We start from the raw sequence: 16624 nt of genomic DNA on the forward strand, positions 1-16624 counted from the left end.
GTCATGTAAGGTAATGGAATGCATACATCTGCGCTTGCAACATGTAGATCACATTGCTTTTATCATAACATCTACCTTATTCTCTTTGGTTGCTTCTCTACATCTGCTTTCATTTCATGCATATGTATGTCCATTTCCTTTGTACATCCTTATTTAAATTTGTACACTTCTCCCTGTCAAATTTATTTTCACTTTGTTTTCATAGGATGTTGCATCCTTGATCTTATCACAGTCAAAGTCAAATACCAAATAGTCCTTTGTTGGTTTCTTCTATGCATCCTTATTTGAATTTATACATTTCTCCCTTTTAAACTTATTTGTCACTTCATTTTCATTGGATGTTGCATCCTTGATCTTATCAAAGTCAAAGTCAAATATCGAATAGTCCTTTGTTGATTTCATTCTTGTCTTTGAACCAATTATCGAACTATTTGAATCAATATCCTTGTCATCCATGTTTGATAAGCCAACACTTTTGAACTCTTTGTGCCCCTTGTCAATGTATGTGAATTCATCCACTCCATATAAGACATCTTTTCTAAAACCTTTTGCTTTCTCAGTACCAATGAACTCATCCACTCCCAATAAGATATCACTTATATAGTTAAGTGCATTGAAATCATCCAAGTTTGAGGGGACAACACTGATGATATTTTTATCCTTATTGATGTGCGTGAATTCATTGACTCCAGATAAGACATCCCTTCTGAAATCTTTTTCCTTCTTGGTACCACTAAAGTCATCCACTCCTAATAATATGTCACTTCTAAATCTAATTCTATAGATGATTGCATTAAAATAATCTAATTCTAAAGAGACCACTTTTGATGTCTTTGCCTTTCTCGGTGTGCATGAATTCATCCACTCTAGATAAGGCATTGCTTCTGAATTCTTTATCTTTCTCGGTACCAATGAACTCATCCACTCTTGATAAGATGTACTTGAGTCCATTGAAATCATCCACATCTGAAGGGACAAAGCTTGGCTCATTGGCATATTCTTTAAGTCCTTTGAAATTGTAGTAAACCTTATCTTTATCATTGAAAACCGCATGTCCTTTTTTAATCTTCGAATCTCAAATCTTTTCCTTCCTCACAATCTGGACCATCCAATGACACTACGTTATCATCCATTCCATCATTAGTAACTTTCACAATCCTTATATATGTAAATGACCACTTATCCACTTGTTCGAACCCCAAAATTTGACCTTCCACTATGTTCTTATTTGCAAATGATATCATTTTCAAAATATCTCCCACAAGTGAAATCCAAAGAAACGCACTTTGTATTTCTGATGATATGTGTTGGATAAGTCTCATATCTATCCCATGCAATAAATGATTTGTTGAAAACATTATAACGCATAAAATCTCCAAGTACTTCCATATCTCCACACTTATGCTTTAGCTCAACATATGCACTAAGAATCTTTGATACAATAACTACCACCTTACCTTTGCCAAGTCTTTCAAAGTGACAAAGAGAATTTGGATCACTATCATGGATTGTAGCAAATGCAACAACTTCTCTTTTGCAACATAATATGACTTCCATCCTAGGAATGAAATCTATAGCCATCTTCTTTGCAAGAAAGCTGTGGAATAATTATAAAAAATAGTAGTCTCTTTTTAATATTTTACATATTAGTTGTAACTTTTTATTGAATTACTCTATTTTATTTTACTTTTACTTTATTTTATTTTATTTTGATGGCGATACAAATTTAGGGGTTTCCAATAATGAATTCAGGTTTAGCATTTAGCTAGTAGAATCTATAATTTAAATTTGTGATTATATGTTTTAGAATAATTCATGATGGTATAAATATTTTAGGTCTAGCGATGAGAGACGGGGGACACTTGTCACTAAACAAAAGCTCCCTAAATTTTAAAAAGAAATCTAAGGGTATATGTGCTATACTTTTTACATGCTCATGGTGGTTTATAATAACCCTTCATCTAATTATTAGTAAAATAGGTGCCATTGGCAAACAATGACTTCAAAAAGGCATGATTTGGTTTTGAGAGGACCACACAATGATTGAGCACATTGAGAAGTGATGGGGAGTCAACATGACACTTAAAAAGATGGCCACTCGATAGTAGGAGACCCATAAGAACCTACTCATAAAAATGGAATAGATCGATCTATAGTATATCAAGCTTGAGGAATGGAGACGGATGATGATGGTGATGGAGACAAAGGGGGAGGTTTTCTTGAGGGTGACATTCAGTTTGGTCACCGTCTCCTCCCAACGCCCATCAATCCTGAGAATATTCCCTTTCATCTACATGTGTCGCATGATCTCTTGATAGAACTTCCGCAAGCTTTTTTGGATCGTGCCCCTTGTCATCAAACTGATGAGTTGGAGTTCTTAGATGAGATTTGGATGAGATTTGGTTTCCTACTTTGCCAAACCAAGCAGATGTGTGCTGTTATGGATAAATTTGTCTAAGGAAAAAAAGGCATAAATATGAGTGTGTGTTTGTATGTGTGGCAATAGTATAATAAAATATGGTGTGCATAGGGCCCAAGGTTGAGGTGGCAGGGCATGACCATGTGCCACCCTTCCACGTAAGAGGACCCATAAGGTGTGTTGTACATAATCCATGGTAGTAATATTATAAAATGTAAGGTGGCATGGCTCCTCCATGTGCCACCCCTCCACCTAGGCTACATTTAGTGAGATATGGCTCAAAGTCCATGGGAGAAGTAATATAAAATAGGTGGAGATGGATATTATATTGAGTTACCCTCCATATGGGATAGGCCCATGTGGGGGAGGTATAGAAGGTCTAAGAGAGCAAGTTAAATAATGGGGAAAGTAGGATGAGGTGGCAAGATTCCTTGTGCCACCCCTCCACTTGTCCTCGTAGAGGTTTGACCATATTATAAAATTTGGGAGAGACCAAAGGAGTATCATAGACTTGAGATATGGGGCTTGATTTATGTGGAAAAATGAGGCAAAGGGTTGTCGCACACAATTGAGAGTGCGTAACCGCCTAGCCCACATGGGAGACTTTTCCACACACACCATGCATGTGGGAGGAGGCATTTATTGGGAGAGACTCCCTCTCTTGGCTATAAAAGGAGGGGGCTATTTCTTGATGGGATACGCTCCTTCTTGTAAAGCCACCTAGCTAGTACTTTGATTTCCCCCTTCTCTTTCTTCCAAATAAAGCATGGTCCTCTTTTCTTGATGTCTCCATTTTTACATTCCTCCTCCAATCATGTACATGCTTCTCTTCCCCCTCTCCCTTTCCCCTTGTGCCATAGTCTCCCTCTTCATTCCCTCCCCTTCTAATCCATTTTCTCCTCCCATGATAATGTTTTGTCCTCACGTTCTCCTTTCCTCTATGGCCCTTAAGCATCGCCATGCTTAGTGTCTAGCCACTTGTCTTGATTTCTTTTCTGGCTAATAGAAATGGTACAGTGGCTGCTGGGATCAAAATCTCCATAGCTAGTGGTGTAAAACCTATTACTCCTACGACTGGGTGTGGCTCTGCAGCCTCTTCTGTGCACAGTTCTCTACTTTTGCACCTCCAAACTGTGTACCTTCCCTATCCCTACAGTTGCAAAACCTCCCTGCTTTTGCACTTTCAGACTGCCTGCTTTTTGCTCATAGTTTCTACGTGTATTGTGGCTGGCAAATCTTCTGCTCGTATCAGTCACATTTGTAGAACTGTAACATCTGTACTCCTTCTGAGTTCCTATGCGCACATTTGATCCACGCATCTACTGTGTTCACCTGCGCAACAGTTTCTAGGCTCCTGCATCTTCTGGTCACGGATAGTTTTTCTCGTTTCACGCATCTATTGTGTTCACCCATGCAATAGTTTTCTGGGCTATTGTGTCTCCTGGTCGCAGACAGTTCTCCTGAGTTTTTGCAAAACTGTAACAGCAGAACCTATGCCCCCCCTCTCTCTTCTCTTCTTTTTCTTCTTCTTCTCCTTCTCCTTCTCCTCTCCTCTCCTCTCTTTTTATGAAAGAGTAGGATTTGAACCCAAGACCTCCCCCTTCACAAAAGGGAGACTTATCATTTGGCCAACAAGTTGGAAGTGATGAAAATGCAATGATTTTTATTTATATATTGAAATCTCGGGAATAACTCTCTAACCATGGGGAGTTTACTCTTGCTATAAAAAGCAAAAGTACTTCATTTCATGTGCTCTATTCATATCTCCTGCTTGATCGCTAATTCGGAACTTTTCCAAGTCCACTTCACGGATGCACGCCACACGAGGAGGGTGGATAATTATGTCACTTCTCGATGCATTTAAGGATTTGGTGCCTGGTCCTCTGCACCTTACGACTACCAATGCGCGAGATCTCTTTCTTGATCTTCATGTCGACCTTCAATTGGCTGATTGTCTAGTGCATTGTTCAAGGAGACGATGGGTGGGATGATACACCGTGGTTGATTCAAGATGAAGAACTATTGATACGCTGGGAGAGCTTTGATTTTAATTCTACTCATTGTGTGGTGATCGAGCTACTTGTTGCTTTGAAGGTAATTAAAAGGGTGTCCTTCATTGAAGGGTGGGATGCTCCCCAAGCTTGGGGGGAGATTTGGCGCATCTGCTTATTAATTCCTGTGGATAAGCTCATCTTGAATGGTTTATTCTCAATCTCACTACAAAGGTTTCTAGGCCTCGGATATGGTTGGTGATGTTTCTACCAAGGAATCCATTTGTACCTAATCAACATTTTGCGCCTCATTTCGAGCTTCAAGTTGTAATTCTTTTTGGTCTAAAGATAAACTAACAACAAAGGATTGCAAGTTTATTTGGTGCTGAATGTTTGGCTCAAGTGTTAAATTCTCCCCACCCTCTCCTTCTACCTATCGTGGACTACCGAGAAACTTGGGATGTCTGAATTTTAGTCTTGGTGAGATGACATCTTGGATCCTTCAATTTGATGAAGCTTACAAACCTTCGACCAAGGCTGCTGGCATAGGTGTGAAGCTCACTTCACCGGGTGGTGAGGAGTATTGTTATAGCAAGTCTACACCTGCAAGTACTTGCAATCAAGCTGAGTACTCGACGCTCATTTTTGGGATACAAAAGGCACAAGAACATCACGTTAAGTAACTGGAGGTGCAAGGAGATTCTCAACTAGTGTGTGAACAAGTTAGTGGAAGGTGGAAGGTGCGGAGCAAAGGCTTGGTTCCATGACATCAACAAGCATTGGAACTTTGCAACCAATTTGAAGAGGTAAAAATTCAGCAAATCCCTCGAGCTCGAAATCTAGTTGCTGATTTCTTGGCACATGAAGCTTGTACTTCAATCATGCATAACGCGAGTGGAAGTACCATCCCAACAAAGCCACAAGCCATGAAGGAGAGTGATCATTTGTGAGGAATGCAAAGGTTGTGGTCATCATAAAACTAAGTGTTGGGCATATTTGATACGATTTTACTGACTTCGGAAGATTCTCAGAAAGGTCCTCAAGGACATTGCTCAAAAGAAGGATGCCAAACTGCACACCCCTTGAAGAAATAGCATGGCGACTATAAGAACTGGAAGAAGCTGAAAGTGATGTGCAAGCTCTCCAGCTATTGACATTTGTCATGGCATTCTTGTTTGCCTTGATGAACAACCTCATGCAGCGTCGTGTCTCTAACCCTCACTTCTAAAGATAGACGTGATATCATGAGGGTTGGTCCTTTTAAGATTGTCTATGTGCTATTCTATGCTGAAAATTCTTCCCATGTAGTATTTCACAATACACCAATCACACCCCACCCTGCCTATGTGTGCTTTGTGGATGTATCTTCACCCAATTTTTAGTTCAAGCTTCCTCTTTCTATTGTTTATCCATAGATAAGCCTCATCTTGCCTCTCTCTTTTCCATCTTCCAAGCATGGTTGACATTCCCATGTTTTGTGGATGGGTGGAAGAAAATCCAAATGAGAATCTTGTGGCCTTCAAGCGCCATTGTGTTTCTCTCAACTTTCTTACTGAAGACAAATGGCTGTTGGTTCTTCCCACATTTCTAAAGGGTTTGGCTCAAGTGTGGTATGAGAAGCAGACTGAAGATGTTTGCCAAAGCTGGCCAAGGTTGATAGTAGTGATGATTGAGTATTTCGGCAAAGAAGAGGAGCCGGAGAATGTGTACCTGTAGGTGGCAAACTTGAAGTAGTTAGAAGGTGAGACGGCGCGTCGATATGTGGATCGAACGATCGTGCTCTTGGACCGTTTAATTTCCACGTAAGAGACAATGCCGGATTTCAAGCTGGAATGACTCAGCATGTGTTGGGCTACCTTGTAGTAGGAGCAAGTGACAAATTCTGCCTCAAGCTTAAATGGGAGAATCCAGAAACTATGGTGCTAGCACATGAGATTGCTCAAAAGTTTGACAAAGTTCAGTCTAACCCCGCTTCAAAGAAGATGATAGTTCCTATGGAATCCCCTCAATTCTTGCAACAACAACCTGGGGGGTCTAACTCAGGGGCATACCCCCACCCCTCATCACGGATGTATCCACCACCTCCACCTCAAATGTATGGTCCTCCCTTAGATGCTTACCCACAATAAGGTGTATATTCTCACCCTCTGCCTCGAAGATTTCCTCAGCCTTGCCCACGAGCCCCCCTCCTTTCTACTCCCTCGGCCCCTCCAACTAAAGAGGCCCCCCCTGCAATAGAACCTGGAGTCAATGACCTAGCCAAGGACCTGAATGATCTTTGGCTTGAGATGGTGGGCATCAGAAATCAAGCCAATCACCCTCCAAGAGACTGTGCTAATGTTGTATGCTACGAGTGCCACCAAAAGGATCATTATCGCATAGAATGTCCCAATATTCCAAGGTTGAATCTTCTAAGTGAATCAGGCACTAAGGATTCTGACGTAGAGATCCTTGCAGGAAAAGAAGTCGTACCACCTCAAACCCCTCTCCAAACCATGGACCAAGCTGCCCCAGGAAGAAGGTGCCCTTCTGAGAGCCCTCAGATCTGAGATGGCAGACCCACCAATAGAGAAGACTAAAAGATCCCGCAGGAGTAAGTGGTTGCCCTCGGATTTTCCCATCGGCTCAGACTATTCGGTAGTTTAGGACCTTGCTCATCGGTCTTTGAGCATCATGCTCCCTCAACTAATAGCATTAAGCCCTAAGGTAAGACGTGAGCTGCAGCAAGGGCTCTCAACAAGGAAGAGCAAGAAAAAGGGAAAGGTATGAGAGGTATCTTCTATCTCTAAAGAAATTGATCGGCACCCACATACAGTAGATGTCATCATAGATAATTACTGTGTCAAAAATGTGTGTGTTGACGGGGGAGCTGCATGTAATATCATGGTGCCCCGAATCATGAAGAAATTGAATTTGAAATGCACAAGGCGTTCCTCCACTCGAATCAAGGTAGCAAATGGTTGACGACTCGCCACCCTGGGAGTCATTGAGAATTTGCCCATCACTGTTAATGGGTTGACCACTACCATCAATTTCTATGTAGTCGACATCGAAGATATAGGCAGGAGTTACCCAGCCATACTCGGGAGACCATGGCTGAGAAAGAGTGATGCAGTCAGCTATTGGAAGATAGGACACATGTCTTTTGGTGCTTCTAAGGAGAAGATCCCGGTGCAACCAGGTGCCATGGAACCAGAAGAAGAAGAGGAGTAAGATAGTGATACTCTCTCATCCTCGGTGCCTGAATCAATGGAAGGATCAGGCCAGGGGGAGGAGTTCTCAGATGAGGAAGTTTACATGATGGGGGTGTCTCTAACCCTGCCACCTACAGAAAAGGTAACAGCTAGTCCTTAATAGCTTAAATCTATGCTTTCCCCAGACCTCACTCCAAGTGAGAAAGATGAGTTCTTAGAAATGTTCGAAGATTTCCCTGACCTTTTTGCAACTAGCTACCGCCACCTTCGCCATGTGACTGCCATAGAACATAAGATAGAGCTGAAGCCTGATCCGAAGCCTATGGCTCAGAAGTATCAGAGATTAGGGCCCCTACAGATCGATGCTCTGCACTCAGAGTTGCAAAAACTTGTAGAAGCTGGGTTTATTGTTCCAGTTCACAATACTGAATGGGTTTCACCAGTGGTAATCACCCCAAAGAAAAACAACAAGTGGCGGGTCTGCATCGACTATAAGAAACTCAATGCGGCCACCAAGAGGGACCATCATCCTCTTCCCTTTCAAGACCTCATTCTTGAGAAGGTAAGTGGTCATGAGATGTATACTTTTTGTGATGGTTACTCCGGGTTTTATCATATCAAAATTGCCGAAGAAGATGTGCTCAAAACCACATTTGCCACACCCTGGGGGACATTTGCATTCAAGATAATGCCATTTGGCCTCACCAGTGCTCCTACTACCTTTCAAAGATTTATGCAGATGGTGTTTGCTCCTTATTTGGGGGATTTCTTGGAGGTGTTTTTAGATGATTTTTGTATATTCTTGTCACATAAGGAGCACATCATGAAGGTTAGGTTGGCCTTCCAAAGGGTCAATGATGCAAATGGTAGTCTCAACCCTGAGAAATGCATGATTGGAGCCACTCAAGGGAGGTTACTGGGACATATTGTCTCATCTGAGGGCATCAAGCCTGACCCCAAGAAGGTAGAAGCTATCCTCAAGCTCTCCCCGCCAGCAACCAAACGTCAGGTACGCTCGTTTGTCAATCTCGAGGATACTATCTCCGTTTCATTGATCAATATGCTGCTTTGACACGACCCATGACTATGCTATTAAAAGATAGGGTTGATTTCTCTTGGGATGAGGATTGTGATCATGGGTTTGCACAAATCAAGAATGCTCTGGCTTCATAACCCATTCTACACAATCCAGATTGGTCAAATACTTTCTATATCAATCTTGGGTTTGGTGAGCACACTCTAGCAGGTATTCTTCTCCAGCAAGGGGAGGATCCGTTCATGTATCCCATTCGATTTGCTTCTCGACAATTGCTCGACACTGAGCGATGCTATTCAAAGGCTGACAAGCATGCCTTGTCTTTGGTGTTCTGCATTGAGAAATTTGAGCATTATGTGGCTGGAAAGTCCTTCATTATACTCACTAGCACTGGTCTTGCAAAGCAGGTTCTTCAATCACCAAATCCCATGGCCAATTGTAGAATTAGACAAAATGATGAAATATGCAACATTGAAATAAACCCCATTTTTCAAAAAAAATCAATGGGACACTGCCCTCGCACCCCATTGGGACGCTGTCCTTAGACCCTACCCTACTATGGCATAAGGACCACAAGTGGGGGATGTCGCCCCTTGACCCTGCATCAAAGCAGAATCAGCCTAGAATTAGAGCCTCAACTACACTGACCAACACATTCACTTGAGATTAATAAGAGTCCTAAAAGCTAACCCTGAGCTTGAGGATAGTGCCTCAAATACCATCTTGTCAACTTACACAAAATTCAATGAGCTTTCAAAACAATTCTTATGCCATGCATGAACCACCACAAGGTGACTTGTCTAGCTCAAAAGAGTCCATGAGCCTAGATAGAGACATGGGAGAACCCTCCAATGTTAGATCCCTAGTGGCTCCGAACTCCAGCTTTGAACTCCTGCTTTAATTATCCTCAATCTCCTACCCTTCTATAGCAGCTAGATTAAGGGTATCCTTTTCCAACATGATGAATAGGCTTGGAAAAACTGAACCGATGAACATGTTAAACCCATTTGCTGGGCAGAATAGAGTGTTGGTAGAACCTCAGGTGTCAACCCAACCATCAGCATCAGAAACAATTACGAAACGAAAGTCCCATTGTATCTATTGCCAATCAACCCCCACCATATCCATTCTTTCATGAAAGCCTGTCATATAGGGGTGAAATTGGCCTCAGACTCCCCCTTCACATGCCAAAACAAAGTGGACAAAGGAGTAATCTGGAAGGTCCACAAATAATACCCCCCACATCCAGAGTTCCATCATTTCCTACTTGGCCATAGAACATGGGAGGTATGCCATATCCAATGATGTCTCCTTATAGGCCTACGCCTCAATAGAACATGCCCTTTCCCAAAGGACATCCATCCCAATTTGTTAGGCCCAGCTGGCCCCAAGTCACAATGCAAATGCCTAGTGGTTTAGAGTCCCCACATCCTACATTTGTACAAACATTGGATCATAGTGCAAGCACTAGGAAGGAGGGCCATGCCTTCTACATTTATGGGAAGAGACCAAAACCCTTCTAGAAGTAACCCATCACAATTTCCAAGTTAATCACCAAGTTCTTAGGAGAAGGATACCCAGTCTCCCATGTACAGCATTTTGAACATATCTGCGAGACATTTGGTGACATCAATTATTTAGACAAAGTCAATGCTTTTGGCTTGACTCTTGATGGCAAGGCAGGTTTCTAAAGCATGAGGAGATCAATTGGGACACCTTGCACAAGGCATGTATTGTAGGGTTTGCCTCAAGGTTATGAACCTGGAGGAGTTGGCTACCAACCCGTTAAATCAATTGAGCCAACAGTTGAAAGGGAGAGTGGCAAAGGAAGCTCCTAGTAATCCTCATCTATTCCTGAGGCATGATAATGTGGGTTGTGGGATATGTATTGGAAACCATCCCATCAATGAATGCCCTCGCATTAGGCCAAGGCTTGCACTCTATTGTTCCCACTATGTGCATTAGGAAAGTCATGACACATCACAAGTATCATTATCCTAAGGTGATTCTTCAACTCATGTATCACCCTACCTACATTGTATAATGGGCACAAAATGTTTCATCACCCCCATCAATATTGAGACCTCAACGACCACCACCAGAATCACTCCCATGAATCAAGTGTTGGTGGAAAACTACCAACAAATGGGAAGACCATGAGCAAAGGCTCACTCGAATCAACTACTTCCAATATGCTGAGAATGTATGTAAGCTTAGCATCATAAGTCATTATATTATGCAAGACGACCAGTACATATCGGTTGACTAAATGATCCCTATCTCTCAAAAGGCAAGAAATATAAACACGTTGACAAGCAGACTATTAAATCAATGCTATACTTGTCAAGGCCCTCACAAGACCAATGAGTCTCCATATAAAGAATTAGCTACACGGTCCCTACAAACACACTAGCACCATTGTGCACTAGGTGTGTTGCTAAGAACTTCTCAATGCGGAGACCACAACAACACTATCTACTATACCTAAGAGTGAAAGTCTTAATCTTCTCAGCATTGAGAGAGGCAAGGTGTCCTCTCTGTATCCTTGAATGTAATTACAATGGGCAAGGTCTTTAATAAAGAGCTTCATAAGCAAGCAAAAAAAGACAAGGCCAGTATGTTACAACCTAGGGAGGCAACTCAATCTATATGTGGAAATATTAAAGGCACCACTAAGATCAAAAAGGTCCATGATAAAGTAATCATCCAGGATGGGTATGATGAAGGCACTATCCTAGCGCACATGGAATTATAGCCTAGCACATGTTGGGCTAGCTTTGACCACGTTGGGTTAGCTTTGACCATGTCGAGTTAGCTTTGACTATGCTAAATTAGCTCCTAAACTAAAGGTTATTCAGTTGCAATTTTAGACAAAAATGGTAAATTTTGCATACAAATTGCATTGAAATAAATCCCATTTTCAAAAAATCATTGGGTTGCTGCCTCCGCACCCCATTGGGATGTTGTCCCTAGACCCTATTCTGCTGTGGCGCAAGGAAGCCATAAGGGGTTTTTGTCCCTTGACCCTGCATCAAAGCAGAATCAATAAGGAGGTACCAATTAATTAACAAGTTGGGCTAGATACTTTTGAGAGTGACAACACTAACGCTTTACTTTCCATCTTCTACCAAGATAAGAATGCTATGGCAATCTTGGATGGAGGAGCCGATGTAAGTATAGTCACTAAGCAATGCTAGGCCAAGTGGGGGGGCGACCTAAGATGGATAGCACAAACCTCATAAGTCAAATTGGTAGATGGAGCAATATCCCAACCGGTAGGAGTTCTAAAGGACATGAATATTAAGACCTTCGGTCTGACCAATTGAGTGTGGTTTGTCGTAATGGCCATAATAAATTCACTAAGTACTAAAGAAACTCAAATTATGCGTCTTGACAACATGATAAACCTACCACCATTACACCTTTTTACACCATAAGAGCCATGAAACCTAATGAAATTTAAACTTGCATTTGTTGACTCCATTGATACTAAGGAGATAGATATCACTCCATCTCAAATTTAGCTAGAGCTGATATCAATAGGTGCAACATGCCAAATACAGGCCTTCGCAGATAGTCAAGCAAGCAACAACTCTCCTAGAAAACATTAAAACATCTCATCCAGGTACTCCTTGAAGTCTGTCATTCTAAAATTCAATCCATAGGAGTTACCTCAATTAAGGTTGTTAGTTCTTTAATGATGAATGTTCCCATGGACAATCATGTTGTGCCTTGTAAGTTTTTTGTAACTCCAGCAGATATCTTAATGGAAGCCATAATTCTTGGTAAAATTTGGATCCAAGGCACTTATAGAGGGTTGTTTAGCCGATGAGTCAACCCATCAAGGTGCTCCCAAACGGACCAAAATTCAAGCATTGGCATTAACATCTTCTTCCACCACTGGACCTATGAAAGCACCTCACCAACAAAGAAGACAAAGAAGAAGAGCAACCAAGCAATTGTGGGTCCGTATAAGGATCTATTATACAGGCCTAAGGATACTTTGAAGGTGAATCATACATTTGGATTCCGATGAAACCTCGACATCAAAAGCTAAACCATCTTGTAAACAACAAACCCCAACAAAAAAGAGCAAAATAATGCCATCCAGCAAGAAAGGTACAATACCGTTGGGTTCCCATAAGTCTAATAGAGGTCCATGTGTAACAAGATCAACTCCATCATCTTCAAGCAACAATGACAATGTGCTCAATGAAGAGCAGCAGAAAGAATGGAGACCAAAGCCTCTAAAATCATCATCATCAACAAATGAGAGGCAACCGTCACAGTCAAGCCTACCCATTATGAAAAGGGATGGCAAATATTGGCAAGCAAAGCCACAAGAACCCACCTTGGAAAAGGTAGAACCACAAAAACCTGCTCTTAAGTATAAGGAAAAAGCTCAAATTCAAGAGGGCCACACACAAAGAACATCCTCTCTATTCTATCGAGTAGTTACATAAGAATTTATCTCCAGAAAAGGTACAATAACACAAGAACATGCTCGACCAAAAGTCTATCGAAATGCCCTTGAATTCATTGCATCCTCTTCAAGGCAAACGGCAGTTACACAAGAATTTGTCTTCAAAAAAGAGACACATAAGAACTTGCCAAGAAAATAATAAAATCTACTTTGGGAGCTATAATAGAACCTTCCTTCATGACAAATTCAGCAGCAAGCATGTGACCGCTACATAAGAACCTATCACACCTACAAATTCAACATCAAGCATCATGACAACTACATAAGAACCTCTCACACCAACCATGCTAAACACAGTGGAAGTCACACAAGAACCTTCCAATGAGAATGAGGAATCAACCTTACTGATAGCTCTCATAAGCAACTTTGGCTCAACAAAAACAAAATATCTCTAAGACATTGCGAACCTATTCACATTTGCTACAAAGAACATACATCACTTTATTATGGTGATACAATGGAAGTTGAACATGCGAGAGGATGTAATTAACAAAGGCATAAGAAAGTTGAGATAAGAAAAACCACTGCAAGCTCAAGGATGTTGCAATGATGACACTCAAAATGTGGATCCTTAAGGGCAGCTTCACCCCTCCACAACAATGAGTGGAGACTCCAAAAGTTAAGCCTACAACACCAACAACAAATAATGCACCAGTAATAGCTACACAAGAACCCGCTCCTAAAAATGGAGTGGTAACACAAAACCTTACAACAAGGTCCACAAAGGGCAAGACAACGATAGTTCAAGGCCTTAATAGGTTTTCCCAACAAGGAATTACAAAGCTACTCATTCAACATGCCATTCAGTCCACCTCCATAGTAGTCGACCCACAAGAACCTACTCCTAAAAATGGAGTAGATCGACAAGAACTTGCTGGTGACGAAAGATACCAGTGACCTTAATGAAATGTTGGTATGCCATGGAAAGAAATTCCTCACCAACCAAGGGCATGCATTCCTAAATTACTTCATCAAAGATATGGGACTAATCAAAGACATGTCAACCCCGTGTGTCTCCATAGTAGAACAAGTGGCCCTATACCAATAGCTCCAAGGGATGAGTACGATTGCAAGTTGAATTTGATGACCTCAAAACGGGTCTGCATGAGTTTCTTATGATCCTCAGAGTCTTTTTTTCAATGGAATTTACTAACCCCACCCTTCATTAGCTAACTCCAAATCTCCCTCCTCTTTTTATTTTTGTCTATTCTTTTTCTTTTTGCTACTATAAACCTCTTCAGCCATAGTCAAAAGTGTGTTGGTGTATTATCAGACTCCTCTGAATTTGATGAATGAAACAAAGAAAGCTCCAGATGATGGCACCACAAAGATATTGGGCTCAAAGAAACTTCCAAGCAAATCCATCAATGAAATGTAATCCATCAAATGGGTTCAAAATGAAGACCCTATGCAAGAAGCACGACAAAATATCATGCACGACTCCAGATGTACAAACATAGCATGTCAAAGATAGTCTTATGAAATTCCAATAGAAGTCCTGCTATAATTTTGTATGGGACGTAAGGAGAAGCATGACAATATACTGGTACATACTCCGCTTACGCTAGCACCTCTAGGATCTTACATCAATCCCTACTAACACCTTACTAACTTACATCTTCTTCTTCTTCTTCTTCTTCTTTCTTTAACATATGACAAGTATTCATCTCAAATCCATCCACCCAATGTCTAGCCATTGCAATTGCTCATGTTGTGTTGTGCCAATTATACTGGAATCCGATGCTACTAAACAAAATATGCACCTCCCCTCAACAATTCCACAACAAAGGATCCACTGAATCCCTATGAAGCAATGCAGCTAGGGAAGGTTCCGCAAGGGTGGAGCCAGAGGGGCCCAAGGTGCTTGTAAAGAAGGATGAAAGAGAGTGGTATAAAGAGAATAGGGTTGGCTCTACTTCAAAAGCTAATATGTATAAAAGGCCAAATGTTTGACTTTGGTCTTCAATTATTGATTGTAAGTTTTGAGAAATAAAATCTATGTTTTTTCCCAAGAGTTGTCTTGTATTTCTCTTGTCTCTTGCCTTTGTGAATGCCTCTCATCCCCCTTCACTTCTTGTTTCCCATTCCCTCTTCCTCTTTCTCTTCCTTCTCCCCTCGCTTCTTCCCCTTATTCTCATGAGGATTCACATTTGCAACAACTTCAAGAGCCATTTGAGTGACACTTATGGACCATGCATGCTTGCATAGCTCCCATAAGAAGTATCTCGCAGTAGGAAGCTCCATCGTCATACTTCCAAGATACCCATGAAACGTGAGTTAACGATGAAGATTACACACTTTCCAAATAAGTCAAGGAATCGCTAAGAACCCATGTCCAAGGTAGAGACACAATGCCCAACAATCACAATAAATACACAAAACCCTTGCTGGAGAAACAACGCCCTATCAAAGCGCAAAACTTGGTGCACGAGCGTCAAAAGAAGTTTAAGCAAAGACTCAAGGCAAGCAAGAGAGCTAACACAATTCATCTAAGGCACTGTAAATTATTTGAAGTGCCCGAAAAAGTGAAAGAGGAAATTATCTCACGCTCTTCAATGGAAAGGTCCACACTAATATAGCAAATGTTTGAAAAGGATCATGCCTTAAAACAAGTAGAGGAGTGACATGACCTATGGATTTGAAGAGCCAAAATCATTCGGCTTGAAACTAGTCACCAGACCCCAAGAATTTGCTGGATTGTTCTCGTTCTTATCCACTGAGGTAAAGATGCCCATCATGGCACTACTACACGAGCTAATCCTACTCTATGGAGAGACCTCCCAGATTGGATGAATGAGCAAATAGTAGCTCCTAAGCCCACCGATCCTACAACGGTCTAACTCCCAAATGAATCCCATCACTTTTCGAAGGTATCCATCAATAAATTGACCCAAGACTTTGAGAGTAATGATACAAATGTAGTGCCACCCATATCCTACCATGATAAACACGTAACAGCAATCTTGGATGGATGAGCTCGTCTTTATCATCACCAAACAATGTTGGGAAAAGAGAAGAAAACCTCACATGGACAGTACCTCCACGATAGTAAAATTAGCTAGCTCCATCAATAGGGACAGAAAAGAACATTAAAATCAAAAAATTTGTGGCCTCATATTAGGTATGCTTTATTGTGATAGACTTTCGCAACTAGCCCCATTCGCATGCAATCATATTGAACAGACCTTTCTTACATACGACAAGATTGATCCATGATTGGTGCTCTAATACAATTTACCTACGAATGCACAAGCAAGTCATGAGGATAGATCTCTAAACATGAAAGGCTTACCCTATGTCGAAAATCTATTCACAACTGAATCTGACACTACCAATAGGTCGACTTAGTGTGTTCAAAGCTTATAAGAAAGAGGAAAACAAGAAGAGTCTTGAAGACTCTTGGTGTGCTCCTTTACCCAAATTAAGAGACTCACTAAATTAGATACATATACTAACCACAATAGATCCACCAACTACTAAAGAATTTCAAATTATTCACTA

This window comes from Dipteris shenzhenensis, chromosome 10, assembly GCF_047967505.1.
Source record: "Dipteris shenzhenensis isolate YYH24624 ecotype China chromosome 10, Dip_SZ_1.0, whole genome shotgun sequence".
Taxonomy (NCBI): domain Eukaryota; kingdom Viridiplantae; phylum Streptophyta; class Polypodiopsida; order Gleicheniales; family Dipteridaceae; genus Dipteris; species Dipteris shenzhenensis.